This window comes from Phyllobates terribilis, unplaced genomic scaffold (genome assembly GCF_046119375.1).
Source record: "Phyllobates terribilis strain yellow unplaced genomic scaffold, ASM4611937v1 Scaffold_1__5_contigs__length_1240528914, whole genome shotgun sequence".
NCBI classification, from domain to species: domain Eukaryota; kingdom Metazoa; phylum Chordata; class Amphibia; order Anura; family Dendrobatidae; genus Phyllobates; species Phyllobates terribilis.
In genome coordinates, this window is record NW_027362761.1 from 12,954,120 (window position 1) to 12,972,862 (window position 18,743).

Genomic DNA, 18,743 nt, shown 5'->3' on the forward strand with positions numbered 1-18,743 from the left:
ACGGCGCGCGCGGCCCCTTTAAGAGGGAGGGAGCGCGCGCCCTAAGCACAGTGGCCGGGAAGGAGCGCGCGCTGCCAGCAGAGCGGGAGGAGGACGCCGGGCTCGGAGCAGAGGGGTGAGGGGAACAGCGTCCCTGCCTAGCAGAGGGCAGGGACGCCGGCGCTACAGTTGGCTTCAGCTGGAATGGGCGTGATGGTAAGTATGGTTTAATTTAGAACAATAAAGAATTGTGTCTTTATTTCAATTAAAGGACTTTATTCTGGGTGTTTGTGTTTTCTTTTAACTTTGACTATGGGGTTAGTAATGGGGGTGTCTTATAGACGCCTCTCCATTACTAACCTGGGCTTGATGTCAGCTGGCATTATAAGCTGACATCAACCCCAGCCCTATTACCCCACTGCCACCGCTACAGGGCAGTGGGAAGAGCGAGGCTAAGTGCCAGAATTGGCGCATCCTATGGATGCGCCATTTCTGGGGCGGCTGACGGCTGGTGTTTCTAGCCTGGGAGGGGGCCAATATGCATGGCTCCCTTCCTGGGCTATTAATATCAGCCCCCAGCTGTCTGCCTAGCCTTTGCTAGCTATTAAAATAGGGGGGACCCCACGTCATTTTTTTGGGGGGGTCCCCCATTTTAATAGCTAGTAAGGGCTAGGTATTCAGCTGGGGGCTGATATTAGTAGCCTGGGTATTACCCCCTTCCCAGGCTTCAAACATCTGCCCCAGCCGTCTGCTTAACCTCCGCTAGAGACTAAAATTAAGGGGAACCCCACGCCAATTTTTTTTTAAATAAATCCTTTATTTTAACACTAAATGACAAGTACAGTAATCAACACTATCACTGTACTTCTTATAAATGTGACTGACATGTTTCTATCTATCTAATCTATGTGTGATGCTCTATTCTGTCTATTCTAAATTGTCGGGTACAGATGCTGAATTGCCGGCCGGCTTTCTTAAAGAGACGGTGCATGAAAACACTATTATTTTTTTAAATAAATCCTTTAACACTAAATGACAAGTACAGTAATCAACACTATCACTGTACTTCATATATATGTGACTGACATGTTTCTATCTATCTAATCTATGTGTGATGCTCTATTCTGTCTGTTATAAATTGTCGGGTACAGATGCTGAATTGCCGGCCGGCTTTCTTAAAGAGACGGTGCATGAAAACACTATTATTTTTTTAAATAAATCCTTTACACTAAATGACAAGTACAGTAACCAACACTGTCACTGTGCTTCTTATATGTGTGACTGACATGTTTCTATCTATCTAATCTATGTGTGAAGCTCTATTCTGTCTGTTATAAATTGTCAGGTACCGCTGATGAATTGCCGGCCGGCTTTTTTAAAGAGACGGTGCATGAAAACACTATTATTTTTTTAAATAAATCCTTTACACTAAATGACAAGTACAGTAACCAACACTGTCACTGTACTTCATATATATGTGACTGACATGTTTCTATCTATCTAATCTATGTGTGAAGCTCTATTCTTTCTGTTGTAAATTGTCGGGTACCGGTGTATGCGCTGATGAATTGCCGGCTTTTCGCATAATACATTCTACATTATTCTTAGTTGTTTTACTTCATGTAGAATTAACCTACAAGGAAAGAAAGGGTTTATTTTCATTCCGATATTAGTGTCCCATTGACTTGCATTGGTTTCCGGTATCGGAATCGGCGATATCCGATACTTTTTGAGTATCGGTCCGATCCAATCCGATACGATATTTCCTGATATCGGAAGGTATCGCTCAACACTAATATATATATATATGATATTTATGTATTGTATCTATCTATTCTGAGGGTTCTGGTTCTGAATTTACTGTACTTGGATGATGAAATTTCCTGGTTCCCTTAAGATGTGTGCGAGAAAAAAAACGGACGGCTTACGCATAGTTCATGTGCCATCTGTTTTTTTTCTTGCACCCATTGACCTGCAGTGGAGAGTCTCGTCCAATATATGTGGCCATACGCAGCATGCTGCGATTTTTTTCTTCAACCCGATTACAGCTGAGGAAAAACTCGTAGATGAACACTGCCTCATTGAATAACATTGGTGCGATTGCAGTGCGATTTTTTTTATCACATTGCACTCTGCGTATTTATACTCAGATGTGAGCAAACCCTAATAGGCAGTTCTCGCACCCATCCACTATATCAGGGATGTCAAACTCAAATTCAAAGAGTTCCAAAGTTACAAACTTGGACAAAGTTGTGGGCTAATCTGGGTATTTATCAAAAAAAAAGTCTACAATTGAGAAAGTTTTTCCTTATCAAATAGAACGAACCTTTTCACATGGAAACAAACTTAAATGGGTTGTACCTCAAACAAAGTACATTTTAATTAACACATCTTAGAATAAAATAAACACAATCATAAATGGGGCCTACTGGAATAATATAATATGTTATGTAAAAGCATATGACCCAATGGCCTAATTTAAACACGTAATAACAAAGTACTAATAATAATAATCTTTATTTATATAGCGCCAACAGTTAAAGATACTACAATAATTTAAGCAAAAATAACGACAACCCTGCTCGTAAGAGCTTACAATCTACAATGAGCTGGGAATGAAACAAAGTGCAAGTGTTATTTACAAGGATGGTCCAGCCATCTTGAGGGAATGGGGGATAGATAAAAGCTGGATGAGCGCGTCACCAGCCAGTATTTGTAGTGCTTTTGGGTGCAGTGGAGTGTGATGGAGAATTATGTTTGAAGAAATAGTGAATGGGCTATAAATATATAAAAGGACGTCAATTAGGGAATGTGATAGGCCGCCCTAAACAAATGTGTTTTTAGGGAGCGCCTAAAACTGTGTAAGTTGTGATTACTCCTAATTTCTTGGGGAAGAGCATTCCAAAGAATAGGTGCAGCTCGGGAGAAGTCTTGGAGCCGGGAGTGGGAGATATGGATTAGTGCGGATGTTAGTCGAAAATCGCATGAGGAGCGTAGAGAACGGGTAGGTCAATAAACAGAAATGAGGGAGATGTAGGAGGGGGCCGCACTGTGGAGAGCTTTGTGGGTGAAAACAAGCAGTTTAAAGGGAATCTGTCACCACTTTGGAGTTATTATACCTCTACTATGGGCATACAGGGTATAGAAAAGTAAATCTATGCATACATGTATGGTTCATAGTAGAGGTTTGATTGCAGAGAAAAGCGCTTTAATCAATTCTATTTTGTACAGGCTTGGCGTCCGGGAGACACCAAGCAATCCCCGCCTATGTGCTTGTAACGGGTCTGGGAGGCGGAACCTCTGAGCTACTATACAAGGGGGCGGTCCTTGTAAGGGAGCAGGTGGCGACCAGGGTAGACGGGCAGGCAGTCACAGCAGGTGACCGGGACAGTCTCTGAATGAACGGACAGGAGGTCACAGCAAGTGACCGGGGCAGTCTCTGGATGAACGGGCAGGAGGTCACGGCAAGTGACTGGGGCAGTCTCTGGATGAATGGGCAGGAGGTCACGGCAAGTGACCGGGGCAGTCTCTGGATGAGCGGGCAGGAGGTCACGGCAAGTGACCGGGGCAGTCTCTGGGTAAAGGATTGGTACGACCTGTGGCGGCAGATGATAGACTTGAGCTCCCAGGTGAGCAGGCGAGAGTCTCTGGATAAACGGGTGGTCACAGCATGTGACGGCGGAGCCTCCAGGAAGACCAACAGACAGGTAGCAGATGAGTGCTCCCAGGTGAGCGGGCAGGAGTCTCTGGACAGGTGGGTGGTCACAGCACGTGACGGCGGAGCCTCCAGGTAGGCTAGCAGGCAGGTAGCAGATGTGCGCTCCCAGGTGAGCGGGCAAGCTGTTCCTTAGACAGACTGACAGGAGTTGGAAGGCAGACCGTCGGACCTCAGGCAAGCAGGCAGGTAGAAGATGTGCGCTCCCAGGTGAGCGGGCAAGCTGGTCCTTAGACAGACTGACAGGAGTTGGAAGGCAGACCGTCGGACCTCAGGCAAGCAGGCAGGTAGAAGATGTGCGCTCCCAGGTGAGCGGGCAAGCTGGTCCTTAGACAGACTGACAGGAGTTGGAAGGCAGACCGTCGGACCTCAGGCTAGCAGGCAGGTAGCAGGATATCAGGCAGGAATTAGACAGCAGACTGGCAGGTATCTGGCAGGTAACTGGCAACGGGACCTGAGGGCTGAAGCAGAGTAGTGAACAGTGCTACAACATTGCTCGGGCACCTCCATTTTGGAGGAGGTGCCTTTTATATGGGAGGTCCTCCGGCAATTGGCCGGGGACTCCTTAGGACGGCGCGCGTGGTCCCTTTAAGAGAGGGGGAGCGCGCGCGCGCCCTAAGCACACTGCCGGGGAAGGAGCGCGTGCCGGAAGCAGCGGGGAGAGAAGCGCTGGAGGACGCCGCGCCAGGAGCGGGGAGGTGAGAGGGACGGCGTCTCTGCCTAGAACGGGGCAGAGACGCCGATGCTACAGTGCTTATCATTTCCCCAAATCCCCGCCTATATGCTTAATGATCATATCCCCCCTCCCCTGCATGTCACAGGGCACTGTGACGTGCACTGTGCTCCCTGACTTCCCGGGCATGCGCTTTGCTTCATCCCGGCCCGTTTCTCCGTGTACTTGGCCGCAGGGTTCTATTGTGCAGGCGCCGGGGAGTCACTGTCACTTCCCGGCGTCTGCGCAATAGAACCCTGAGGCGCAGTGCAAGGGCAGACGGGGCCGGGATGAAGCGAAGTGCGCTCTATGTTAGCGGCGCTTTGCGCATGCCCGGGAAGTCAGGTAGCACAGTGCACGTCACAGGGCCCAGTGACGTGCAGGGGAGGGGGGGGGGATAAGATAATTAAGCATATAGGTGGGGATTTGGGGGAATAATAAGCACATAGGCGGGGATTGCTAGGTGTCCCCTGGACGCCAAGCCTTTATTACATAGAATTGATTAAAGCGCTTTTCTCTGCAATCAAACCTCTACTATGGGCCATACAATTACGTATAGATTTACTTTTCTATACCCTGTATGGCCATAGTAGAGGTCTGATAACTCCAAAGTGTGACAGATTACCTTTAAATTGGATTCTACAATGTATGGGCACAAAGCGGAAGCGTCTGAGTAACGATTAGCCAGATAGATGACCCTAGCTGCTGCATTAAGGAAGGATGGTCAGGAAGGGGAAAGTCGAGTAAGGGGGAGGCCAATTAATAGAGAGTTACAGTAGTCAAGACGGGAATGGATGAGGGCGACAGTGAGGGTTTTTGTTGTTTCCATGGTGAGAAAGAGGTGGATTCCAGAGATGTTCTTCAGGTGCAAGCAACAAGAGCGGGCAAGAGATTGTATATGAGAGGTGAAGGAAAGATTGGTGTCAAACACAACACCCAGACAGCGAGCCTGCTGGCTAGGTGTTATTGTGGTGCCACACACGGAGAGGGAGATAAAGGATAAAAACCTTAAATAATAAAGATAAAATATGATGCCAACAAAAGTGCCCGCCAAACACAGTAAGATACCCCACACAGTCAATTGTTCCACAGTACCCTCCACACGTATGGTATGATGACCCTACTGTACCACCCCTTAACCGTGCCCCCGGCAAAGTATAATGACTCCATCACGGTATGATTCCTCAACTTTGATCCCAACACAGCATAATGGGCCCACTTAGTCCTCCATACAGTATTATGGCCCCCATTTCCTTCAATACAGTATAATGGGCCCTGTATTGCCTTCCATACAGTATAATGACCCCTCATAGTCCTCTATACAATTTAATTGGCCCTGCATTGCCTTCCATACAATATAATGGGCCCCTGCATTGCTTGCCATACAAGATAATGAGCCCTTCATTGCCTTCCATACAGTATAGTGGTCTCTGCAATGTCTTCCATACAGTATAATGGTCTCTGCAATGCCTTCCATACAGTATAATGGTCCCACGTAGTGCTTCTTTCAGTATAATGGCCCCACATAGTCCTCCATACAGTATATTGGGCCCCACATAGTCCTCCATACAGTATAATGGTCCCACGTAGTGCTTCTTTCAGTATAATGGCCCCACATAGTCCTCCATACAGTATATTGGGCCCCACATAGTCCTCCATACAGGATAATGGGCCCCACATAGTCCTCCATACAGGATAATGGGCCCCACATAGTCCTCCATACAGAATAATGGGCCCCACATAGTCCTCCATACAGAATAATGGGCCCCACATAGTCCTCCATATAGAATAATGGGCCCCACATAGTCCTCCATACAGAATAATGGGCCCAAGTAGTTCTCCATACAGGATAATGGGCCCCACATAGTCCTCCATACAGGATAATGGGCCCCACATAGTCCTCCATACAGAATAATGGGCTCACATTCAAAAAAGTAAATAAATACTAACTTGCTGCTCCAGTCTCGGCAGCGAGCACTCTGAACAAAGCAGTTGTAGTGATGTCATCGTGCCTGCTGCGCTGCGACGTGAGATGCAGAGGGAGAATGATGTCGGAGGAAGCATCAGCTGATGGTTCCCTCTTTCATCATTGTTTTCAACTGTATCAGCGTTCAGGATGCCGATACAATTGAAAGTGCGATTCCGGGAGGGGGGGGCGATGCCGGGCCCGCCAACCCGCCCTTTCTCTGCAGGCCAAATACACTCACCCTGGGGGCCAGATCTGGCCTGAGGGCCAGAGTTTGACGTATGTGCACAACGTGGACAATTACACAGAACCAGTCACATCCATAATTGATGGATATTAGTGGTCTAATAATATAAGTGCTTAGCTGAACAATATATGCTGAAAAATTCATACCTATCATTTAAAAAAAAACTTTTGACAAATATGTCAGCACCCATATCTACCATTTTAATCAGCTGTAGGTCTAGAATATGTAAATTAGTCCTACACATACCACTGATATCACAGCTTCTGCGTAGGGAGGAAGCAAAAGTGAAGTATACAGACATTATAGCAAAGGATCACAGTTGATTCTTTTTGTGAGGTAACACATTTCACTGCCTGTTTTTAAACAATGTTTTAAAAGAATAAGCTGCGATCCCCTGCTATTCTATCTGTATATCCTTTTTTGCGTCCTCACCTGGCCAGGAGCTGAGGTATGTGCAGACCATGTCCCTACACAGTGAGACACAGCCATTACACAGTACACTGCAAGGGCATATTTAGGCTAAGTGCCCACGATGCAGAAATGCTCCGGATTTTTCCTGAGCGTTTCTGCATCTCCCTGGCAGAAAAAACGCATGCGGATTGTACATGTGGATTGTACATGTGGATTGTCCATGCGGATTGTACATGTGGATTGTACATGTGGATTGTACATGTGGATTGTCCATGCGGATTTTACATGCCTTTTTCCTGCCAGGGACAAGAGGAAGTGAAGCGTTTTGCACACATGATTTCGCATGCGGGTTGTCAAGCGCTTTCCAAGCGATTTTAGCATCACTTGGAAAGTGCTTGTCAACTTGGTCACACTAAATAAATCCATGCAACTGGCATGGATTTATAGTAGTGTGACCAAGTTAGTTAAAAAAAATAGAACAAGAATGGTAAAAAATAAAGATTATACTTACCTTCTGATGGCCCCGGTCTCCTTATCCGATGCATCCGGTCTTCCTGGTGTCTCGCGGTTGTGTAAGAGGACCTGCCATGACGTCATTTAGTCATGTGACGGGTCACGCGACCGCCAAGTCAGGGAGGAGTCCTGAGGAGAGAGGGGAGGAGTCCTGAGGAGACAATTTGCATATTCTCACTGCATTTTTGGATAAGTGAAGAGTCTCTGCGACCTCAAAGAACACTGGATTTTGGCCGTTGGAGCTGAAAGGAGGACATCGGTGAACCAGGGGAGGAGTCCTGAGGAGACAATTTGCATATTCTCACTGCATTTTGGGATAAGTGAAGAGTCTCCGCGAGCTCAAAGAACACTGGATTTTGTCCGTTGGAGCGTTTTTCACTGTTTTCATAACATATCAACAATAAGAACATGGAAGAGTCCAGGAGCCATTTGGTGAGCTGCATATCCTGCTACATGTTCACAGACTTGCCAGTGGAAAAGCCAAACTTCACATGCCAGAAATGCAAGCTTGTGTCCCTGTTGGAGGAAAAGTTGAAATCTAGAAGAGAGGTTAACTACCTTGAAAATCATTAAGGAAGGTGAAGAGTTCTTAGACAGAGCAGAATTATCTCTTCATGATACAGAAAGAGAAGAAATTCGAACTGCACCTGACGAAACAGAGGAATGGAAGCATGTGACCCAGAGAGGCAGGAGGATCGAGAGACAGTCAGCACCCATACTGCTCAGGAACCAGTACCAGGCTCTCACGCAGGAGAACCATGAAGAAATACAGCAAGATAAGACTTTGCCCACAATGAATAACCTTGTAAGCCCTCAGAATCCTCCTGGATGGAGAAAAAAAAATGTTGTGAAGAAAAAACTGAGAGTGGTAGTCATGGGGGATTCCTTGTTGAAAGGAACAGAGGCCGCTATCTGCAGGCCAGACATAACCTCAAGAGAAATAGGCTGTCTTCCAGGAGCAAAAATCAAAGATGTGTCTGACAGGTTATCAAGACTCTTCAGACATACAGATCACTACCCATTCCTGCTAATACATGTGGGGACAAATGACCCCGCAAGAAAGAACCTGGAAACCATCTGCAGTGACTTTGAAGACTTAGGCAAGAAAGTGAAAGAATTGGGAGCGCAGGTGGTCTTCTCATCCATACTCCCAGTGGATGGCCATGGAACAATGAGGTGGAATAAGATTCAACAGGTGAACAACTGGCTAAGTCGATGGTGCCATCAACAAGGATTTGGATTTCTGGATCACGGGATGAATTACCTATACGATGGACTACTTGCTAGAGATGGGGTGCACCTTACGAAGACTGGAAAACGTGTATTTGGAAGTCGCCTTGCTACACTCATCAGGAGAGCTTTAAACTAGAACAATGTGGGAAGGGAAGCAAAAGGCCAGAAAAAGCCATACAGCTGACAAATACTATTGAGATCTCTGCTACTGGAGAACAAAGACAAAAAATTTTAATAATAAAAATATGGGAGGAAGAGAAACCAATCACAAACTAAAATGTTTTTATACAAATGCACAAAGCATGGGCAACAAACAAGGAGAGTTGGAACTAACGCAGGAAAAGGAATATGATGTCATTGGAATCACTGAAACTTGGTGGGACGATACACATGATTGGAATAAAAGGCTAAAAGGATACAACTTATTTGCAAGAAACAGACTTGATAAACGAGGAGGAGGTGTCGCATTGTATGTTAGAAAAGCGTATATCTGCACAGAGATTGAAGCTTCAGAGACTGGGAGTTCTGTGGAAACTGTTTGGGTAAGAATACAAGGAGAGAACAACGGAAAGGACACCATTGTAGGCATTTACTACAGACCACCTGGGCAAGCTGAAGATATGGATGAACTCTTTATGTATCAAATGACCAAGTTCTCCAAAAAATATGACGTAGTGGTCATGGGAGATTTCAACTATCCAGACATTTGTTGGGAATCTCTCTCAAGTAAAGCTAACAGGTCAAGCAAATTCTTATCCTCTCTTGCTGACAACTTTATCTTCCAAAAGGTAGGGGAGAAAACAAGGGGATCTGCTACTTTGGATCTAATCCTTATAAACAGGGAGGAAATGGTTGAGGAGGTAAAAGTGGCTGGAACCCTAGGAGGCAGCGATCATGCTATTATAGAATTTTGGATAACTAGAGGAGGAAGACATGTGAAGACTCAAACTTCAAGGTTAGATTTCAAAAAAGGCAGATTTTAAGCGACTCAGAAGGAGAATAGGAGGGATCCAATGGCTGGATGTCCTTAAGGACAAAAATGTCCAGGAAGGATGGGAAATTTTTAAAAATAAGATTCTCAAAGCACAATCGTTAACAATCCCGAAAAGTAGGAAGAATGGGAAGCATTTAAGGAAACCAAGATGGATGAACACAGAACTTAAACACATGCTAAAAAAGAAAGAAAGAAATGTTTATCAAATGGAAAGAGGGAGGCATATCTAAAGAAGATTATAATGCAGTCTGCAGATCCTGCAGGGCACGTATCAGGTTAGCTAAAGCTGACAATGAATTAAGGCTTGCAAGAGTACTGAAGGAGATCGTAGAAGAAATTTTAGAACCACTCTCCATAATCTTTGAAAATTCTTGGAGAACAAGAGAAGACTGGAGAAGAGCAAATGTTGTTCCTATCTTCAAAAAGGGGAAGAAGGTGGACCCAGGGAACTATAGGCCGGTGAGTCTGACTTCTACACCAGGAAAGATCTTTGAACAAATTATTAAACAACATGTATGTAAGTGACTCGCCCCCTGGGCCGTGGGGCACGCGGAACCGGGCGATAGGGAGACGCTGGGAGTAGTAGTGGCGGCCCGGTCCCGCGGCTCAGGGTGGTCAGACCGATGGTAGTCTGCTACGTACTGATGATAATGTCCGACTACGCCACCCGTGGATTGCGGTTATTAGGAATCGCCGCTGAGAGGCAGTCCGCTGGGGCCGATGGTGTATGCAGCTGGGATGGTGTGACTCCCCACGGGAAGAGTGCGGCCCCAGGGCAGTGTAGAGGATGGTGGGAATGATGGTGGTGAGAGTCCCAGTACCGGTAGTGCTGGAGGCGCGAAGGAGCACACAGACAAGTTACAGTCCAGGGTCTTTACTCACGGTTAATATCCAAGTCACTTCAGCTGGCAATGACTGCCCGAGCCATGCTGCGTCCACCAGGTGAGGGGCTCGGTCAACTCCCAGGCAGTTCAGGAATATGGCACAGGACCCCCTTCTGTCCTCTGGCCTGCCTCACCAGTGACCCACTTTTGTCCAGCTGACGCGGACCTGTGCGGTTAAACGTGGGCCCTGTCCTCCGCTGTCCTATATGGTGCCTTCCTAGCAGGTTTGATGAGGTGTCGCACCAATAAATGATCACGACGACCGGTCTTTGGCTGAGGGTAGTTTCTCCTCCACCAACTTGGGATCCGGTACCCTTAATCTGCCTGACCCTTCACCCGTTATTCTCGTGGGTTCTTAGGGTCCCTTCCACCTTCTTGTTCCTGGGCCCTTCTGTTTCTCTCTTCCTTTCTTGTTCCTTCTCCTCCTGTTCCCACTTCTCCTCCTTCCTCGGCCTCTTCTCTAGGCCCACTTCTCCTTCTCCTTTCAGGCTCCGGCCTCTTCTCTAGGCCTGCCTCTGGAGCAGCACTCAGCCTGAGCTGCTGCTCCCTGTCAGCTCTCCTCTCAACTTCTCCTCACAGACTGAACCTAGATCTAAGATGGCTCCTCCCTTTTATACTTCCCTCTAGCCATGAGCCCAGGTGACCAGCAACCAATGAGCTCCTATCTACGCTCAGGAACCAACCCCTATCTGCCCCTACAGCACTGGGTGTTCCACCCCCCTCCCCACTCCAGTCAGGGACATAGTCGGTCGTGCCTGCACTTCTGTCTAGTGGGAGCACCGTTGAGCTGTCCCTCGGAAATGGGGTGTGTGTGTTGTATGCAGCTAACTGAGCCCTGGTCCATACTCCATCCTTACCTGGGAGTGGAATATCACACCTCTGGCAGAGGTGCAATACCCCTGTAGCGGCCGAACCCTCGGGGCGCTACATTAGTACCTGGATGAGAATGAAGTGATTAACCAGAGTCAGCATGGGTTTGTAACTAACAAGTCATGTCAGACTAACTTAATTTCCTTCTATGACAGAATCACTGACTGGGTGGATCAGGGAAATGCTGTAGATATAGTATATCTTGAGTTCAGCATAGCATTTGACAAACTATCTCACACCATCCTTATTGAAAAAATTACTAAGTTTGGAATGGACAAGGCAACTGTTAGGTGGATTCATAACTGGCTTAGTGATCGGACTCAAAGAGTGGTCGTAAATGGCTTCACATCCAGTTGGATGAATGTCTCAAGTGGGGTACCACAGGGCTCAGTCCTGGGACCTGTATTGTTCAACATCTTTATCAATGATTTAGATGAAGGAATTGAGGGTAAACTGATTAAATTTGCTGATGACACAAAGCTAGGAGGGATAGCTAATACTAGAGAAGAGAGAGAGAGGATTCAAAAAGACCTAAATAAACTGGAGCAGTGGGCAGTAACTAACAGAATGGTTTTTAACTGGGAAAAATGCAAAGTACTACATCTGGGCAATAAAAATGAAAAAAGCATATACAAAATGGGAGGAATAGAGCTAAGCAACAGTACATGTGAAAAAAACTTAGGTATACTAATAGATCATAGACTGAACATGAGTCAACAGTGTGATGCAGCAGCAAAAAAGGCAAATACAATTCGTATTAACAGAAGCATACAGTCTAGATCACGTGAAGTCATTATCGCACTTTACTCCTCTTTGGTCAGACCTCATCTGGAATACTGTGTCCAGTTTTGAGCACCACATTTTAAAAAAGACATCGACAAACTGGAGCAATTTCAGAGAAGAGCGACCAGAATGGTGACCGGTCTGCAAACCATGTCCTATGAGGAACGGTTAGGCTGTGTGCCCACGTAGCGTTTTTCAAGCGTTTATGCTGCGGAATTTCCGCAGCGGAAACGCTTGTTAAACGCTAGGTAATCCGCACCCCATGGTCCCCAAGGGGATTCCGCATGTTCTATGGACATGCTGCGGATTTTTCCACAGCGTTTATGCTGCGTACAAAAATCCGCAGCATGTCATTTAATTTTGCGGAAGCGCAGCGGAACTCCCGCCATTGACTTGCATTGAGATGCATAGAAACCGCGACTGTACATTTGTACAAGCGGCTTCTATGCGTCTCTATGTGCAGATGGTACCCAGTTCTGGAGGAGAGGAGACTCTCATCCAGACCTGGGTACCATTGTACCTGTAAAAAAAGAATAAAATAACAAATAAAGTTTATACTCACCTTTCCGGAGGCTTCTCTCTGAATGCCGGCATCGCTTAAGGACCTGCGGTGTCGTCACAGTCATGTGACCGCAGGCCCTTCACCGCTCTGTCTCGCGAGATGCCGGCAGCCGGGAACCAGACAGTAACGAGCGCTGCAGCACACGCCGGGGCCTCGGGGGTGAGTATAGCTTTATTTGTTTTAATTTTTATGGTTCACACTGTATAAATCCATGCTGTTTGCATGGATTTATATAGTGTGACCTAGTTGTCAAGCACTTTCCAAGTGATGCTATCGCCTGGAAAGCGCTTGTCAATCTGCATGCAGAAACGCATGTGAATCCGCATGTGGATCCGCATGTATTCTGCAGGAAAAACGCACGCACAATCTGCATGCGTTTTTTTCTGCCAGGGAGATGCAGAAATGCTGCAGAAATTTTCTGCTTCATTTCTGCATCGTGGGAACATAGCCTTACAGGATTTGGGAATGTTTAGCTTGCAAAAAAGAAGACTTAATAGCTGTCTACAAAAATCTCAAGGGCTGTCACATTGTAGAAGGATCATCTTTATTCTCATTTGCACAAGGAAAGACTAGAAGCAATGGGATGAAACTAAATGGGAGGAGACACAGATTAGATATTAGAAAAAACGTTTTGACAGTTAGGGTGATTAATGAGTGGAACAGGCTGCCACGAGAGGTGGTGAGTTCCCCTTCAATGGACGTCTTCAAACAGAGGCTGGACAGACATCTGTCTGAGATGATTTAGTGAATCCTGCTTTGAGCAGGGGGCTGGACCAGATGACCCAGGAAGTCCCCTCCAACTCTACCATTCTATGATTCTCCAAACCCGGGTACCATCCGAACATTGAATCACTTAATATCCGCATGTGCGTAGTCATGTGGATATTAAGCGATTTAATGCAAGTCAATGGCAGCGAAAACGCCACGATTACGCAAAATAATTGGTAGTGCTGCGGATTTTCACACAATGATAATCCACAGCGGAAATTTCCGCAGCATGTGCACAGCACATACGGATTATCATTGGGGAACATGGCAGACCTTCTACCAAGCGTTTTTTAAGCGTTTCTGCAGCGGAATTGTCACGAAGGTTGCTATCTTCCGTGATGTGAAACCCAGAAGTTTCTCTCCAGTATGTTTTGTGCGTGTTTGGAGGCAAGGAAATCGCCAAACTGGAGCTCCAGTGGGAGCTGAAGTTTGTTGTATCCTGAGCGGGTAAATCCCGCAGGCATATTGACTGTGCTATAACTTATCTTTTGTTTTCCCGTTATGCCAGAAAGGCTGTGTTTATTTTGTTGAATCCTGCACTGGTTTAGGCTGTGTTTAAATAGACCAGCAGAAGAAAAGTTCCTGTGTCTACCTCTGAGAGCAGCCAAGTAAGCCAATCTACCACAGTTCCTGTATGTTGATTGATTTTCTTTCTCTCCATTAAACCCATAAAAAAAATCTAATAAAAACGTAATGCTGAGGCCATGTTCATATGTAGTGTAAATGCTGCTTTTTTTCTGCACGTTTTCTGCAGGTGTCTGCATCACAAGACGCCATAAACAGTCTTCTTTGATTATTGTATTTGCAGCATTTGTTTTATTTGGTTTCCCCCTTATTTGATGAATTTTTGGTGCAGAAGTGAAGCAGTGTTTTTAATGCTTTTTAGTACAGAAAAACTTAAATTCCACACTTAAAATGCAACAGCATTTTTTTTCCATACTTATTTTTTCAGGCTTCACATAGAAGCCTATAGAGAAAAAATGCATCAAAACTGCACAGATTTGGGCACAGTCTCAATTAAATAACATCCACTTGGGCATTTAGGTTGTGTTCACATGTAGCGTAAATGATGCGTTTTTTACTGCGGCCACAGGTACAGTATGTAAGATTATCTTTGTAGAGGCTGTACATTTTGACATTGGTATGACATCACCTGTGAACTAGCTCTTTCCTTATTCATTTATATGCTGCAGGGAATTTGCTAATCTGAAGGAGCACCAAGGCCCAAAGTGCAGTACAGATTCCTGAAGTATGACAATTTTTTACTACAATCACATAATTGTAAAGATATGTGCCTGCAATAGACTTTTCAGCTTTGTTCACAACTTAAAGGGAACTTTCCATATGAAAAAAACGCTATAACCTGCAGCTATGGGGTTAATCTTCAGGTTAATAGCATTTTGAAGCCGTGAGGCCCCCCGCACTGAGAGTCCTGCTGTTGATAGGAAATTAACTTTATTCCTTCAGCTTTCAGTCATAGAGTCGTGGCTTCAGTCACCGCTCAGTACATAGTGAGCGGCGGCTGTAACCAGGTCCTGGCACTGACTGACAGCCGGATCAGCACTGAGTGGTGACTGAAGCCGCGCCTCTATGTCTAAAAGCCCCAGGCTGTGGGGAGGAATAAAGTTCCTCTTCAGAACACTATTAACCTGCAGATTAACCCCATATAAGCAAGTTAATAGGATTTTTTCACATGAGAGATTTCCTTTAAGGACAAATCTGCATTATAAATTTTCCACCAGTGTGAACATATGTTTGAGGTACCCAATCACCACACTTTGTATCTGTCTTTTTCCACACGTTTATTATTTAAGAAAAATTAAAGTATTTGTCCAATACTTTTTTTTTTTTAATCAAACGCATATGCATGGCCAAAAACAATACCTCTCCAGACTGCTCCCAGTCTACCAGCTTTCTCTTCCGATTGGGGGATAATCTGTCACATGTCCGTACAACCAGAATTAGATGTATATATGGGGGTGGGAATCCGCAGGTGAATATGCTTAAAAAAAAAAAACAACAACCCTTTAAAAGGAATCTGTCAGCAGATTTTTGCTACCTCATCTGAGAGCAGCATAATGTAGAGACACTGATTCCAACAATGTGTCACTTACTTTACTGGGTGCAGCAGTTGTGACACAATCAGAGCTTTCTGTGTACATTGTATATTCACAGTAAGCTGCTAATTACTGCTGATGGCAGAGTTGGACCTGGATGTACATGAGCACTAGTGCGGCAGTGATAATCTCCTGCTGATAAAACACTCATTGTATCGAAACAACACACAGCCTAATAAGTGACGCATCCCAGAAATCTGTGTCTCAGCCCCTACATCATGCTGCCCTCAGATTACATAGCTAAAACCTGCTGACATAATCCCTTTAACACATCTTTGGTGTACGGCAGTGCTGGAAGTGTTCGATAAAACACACCTTCATGAAGAACTTTATGATTTTTCTTTTCAGCATACACCATGAGCTCCTGTCACTAAAATTGTGCTTGCAGGAAAGGTGAACAGCAGATTGGCAATTACAATTTTAGCAAATCATTTGGATTCCAGTCAGCACAATGTATAAACCTCCAGGAGGCATAAGCCATTATTCTTTGGAAGCTTGACATCAGGTGGACATGTAACTTCCTGTGCACTGATTAACCAGTGGGGAAGAAATATGTGCTTGGTGTAAGCCAGGGGTCTCAAACTCGGCTGGGTATATGGGCCGCACATGGAAAAAATTTGAATTTGGGGGGCCGCATTCTTTGTTCAATGTGACATTTTTAGTGATACCATTTTTTTTTGTATACACCTTTTGAACATTTTTTCCGTGTTTATTTTTTTATAGCTTGGGTCGTTATGGATGTGGCGATAATAAACATGCACTTTTTTGTGTTTACTTTAGTTTACATATAAAACAGCATTTTTAGTGCCCAATATTTTTTCAGGCTTTATTTTTATTTTTTTGATTTTTACAATTTTGTTTCCCCCAATTGGCCACATACAGTAATATTGTCTTACAATTAGCATCATATAGTAATAATGGCAAACATCTTGTAGTAATATTCCCCATCCTCGTCCCCATCTTGTACTAATGTGCCCCATCCAGGTCCCCATCCTGTGGCTATGTGCCTCATCCAGGTCCCCATCTTGTGGCTATGTGCCCCATCCAGGTCTCCATCTTGTGGCTATGTGCCCCATCCAGATCCCCATCTTGTGGCTATGTGCCCCATCCAGGTCCCCATCTTGTGGCTATGTGCCCCATCCAGGTCCCCATCTTGTGGCTATGTGCCCCATCCAGGTCCCCATCCTGTGGCTATGTGCCCCATCCAGGTCCCCATCTTGTGGCTATGTGCCCCATCCAGGTCCCCATCTTGTGGCTATGTGCCCCATCCAGATCCCCATCTTGTGGCTATGTGCCCCATCCAGGTCCCCATCTTGTGGCTATGTGCCCCATCCAGGTCCCCATCTTGTGGCTATGTGCCCCATCCAGGTCCCCTCTTGTGGCTATGTGCCCCATCCAGGTCCCCATCTTGTGGCTATGTGCCCCATCCAGGTCCCCATCTTGTGGCTATGTGCCCCATCCAGGTCCCCATCTTGTGGCTATGTGCCCCATCCAGGTCCCCATCCTGTGGCTATGTGCCCCATCCAGGTCCCCATCTTGTGGCTATGTGCCCCATCCAGGTCCCCATCTTGTGGCTATGTGCCCCATCCAGATCCCCATCTTGTGGCTATGTGCCCCATCCAGGTCCCCATCTTGTGGCTATGTGCCCCATCCAGGTCCCCATCCTGTGGCTATGTGCCCCATCCAGGTCCCCTCTTGTGGCTATGTGCCCCATCCAGATCCCCATCTTGTGGCTATGTGCCCCATCCAGGTCCCCATCTTGTGGCTATGTGCCCCATCCAGATCCCCATCTTGTGGCTATGTGCCCCATCCAGGTCCCCATCTTGTGGCTATGTGCCCCATCCAGGTCCCCATGCTGTGGCTATGTGCTCCATCCAGGTCCCATCTTGTGGCTATGTGCCCCATCCAGGTCCCATCTTGTGGCTATGTGCCCCATCCAGGTCCCCATCCTGTGGCAATGTTCCCGATCCAGGTCCCCATCTTGTGGCTATGTGCCCCATCCATGTCCCCATCTTGTGGCTATGTGCCCCATCCAGGTCCCCTCTTGTGGCAATGTTCCCGATCCAGGTCCCCATCTTGTGGCTATGTGCCCCATCCATGTCCCCATCTTGTGGCTATGTGCCCCATCCAGGTCCCCTCTTGTGGCTATGTGCCCCCTGTGCTGTTCTTCACACACATAAAAAAAAAAAAAAGATGATTCTCACCTGTCCTCTGTTCCCTCGGCGTCCTTCCTGCAGATGTGGCCCGCAGGCACCACAGAGTCCGACCCCTTGACGATCCCGACCTGGTCCAGGAGGAGCCGCCGACAGCAGCGCTGCATTGCCGCACAGAGACTGTCTCCCAGCACAGCATTTTCAATGTCAGCCGCCGGCCAATCAGAGGCCAGCAGCTGACATCTGCATATGGCAATAACGTCATACTCGCTGCGCCGACACGCAGATATCAGCTGCTGGCCTCTGATTGGCCGGCGGCTGGCATTGGAAATGCAGTGCTGGGAAACAGTCTCTGTGCGGCAATTCAGCGCTGCTGTCGGCGGCTCCTCCTGGACCAGGTCGGGATCATCAAGGGGTCTGTGCCTGCGGGCCGCATAAAGCAGCCTCAGGGGCCGCATGCGGCCCGCGGGCCGCGTGTTTGAGACCCCTGGTGTAAGCCCTTCATGCATACAGATATAGCTCGTTATGCACCAGTGCATTATATTGACCCCCACTGCATTATTGTCAAAACTGACATTTAAAGGTTCTTGTTACTGGTTCTGATGTGTTTGTGAAAAAAATTGCAGCCTGCGCTAGTTTGATCCATTTTTTGGATAATACAAGCCAATATATTTCAAAGGGTGCACAAATAACAGATGTCATGCAGATTCAATGTTATTATTATTATAGAGAATTGTATTTGGCCTTGTATAATTTTGTATTTATTGATGTAGAAAAACAGATGCCACATGGACGTGAAACGCTGGCATACGAGTGACAATACAGGTGAAAAATGA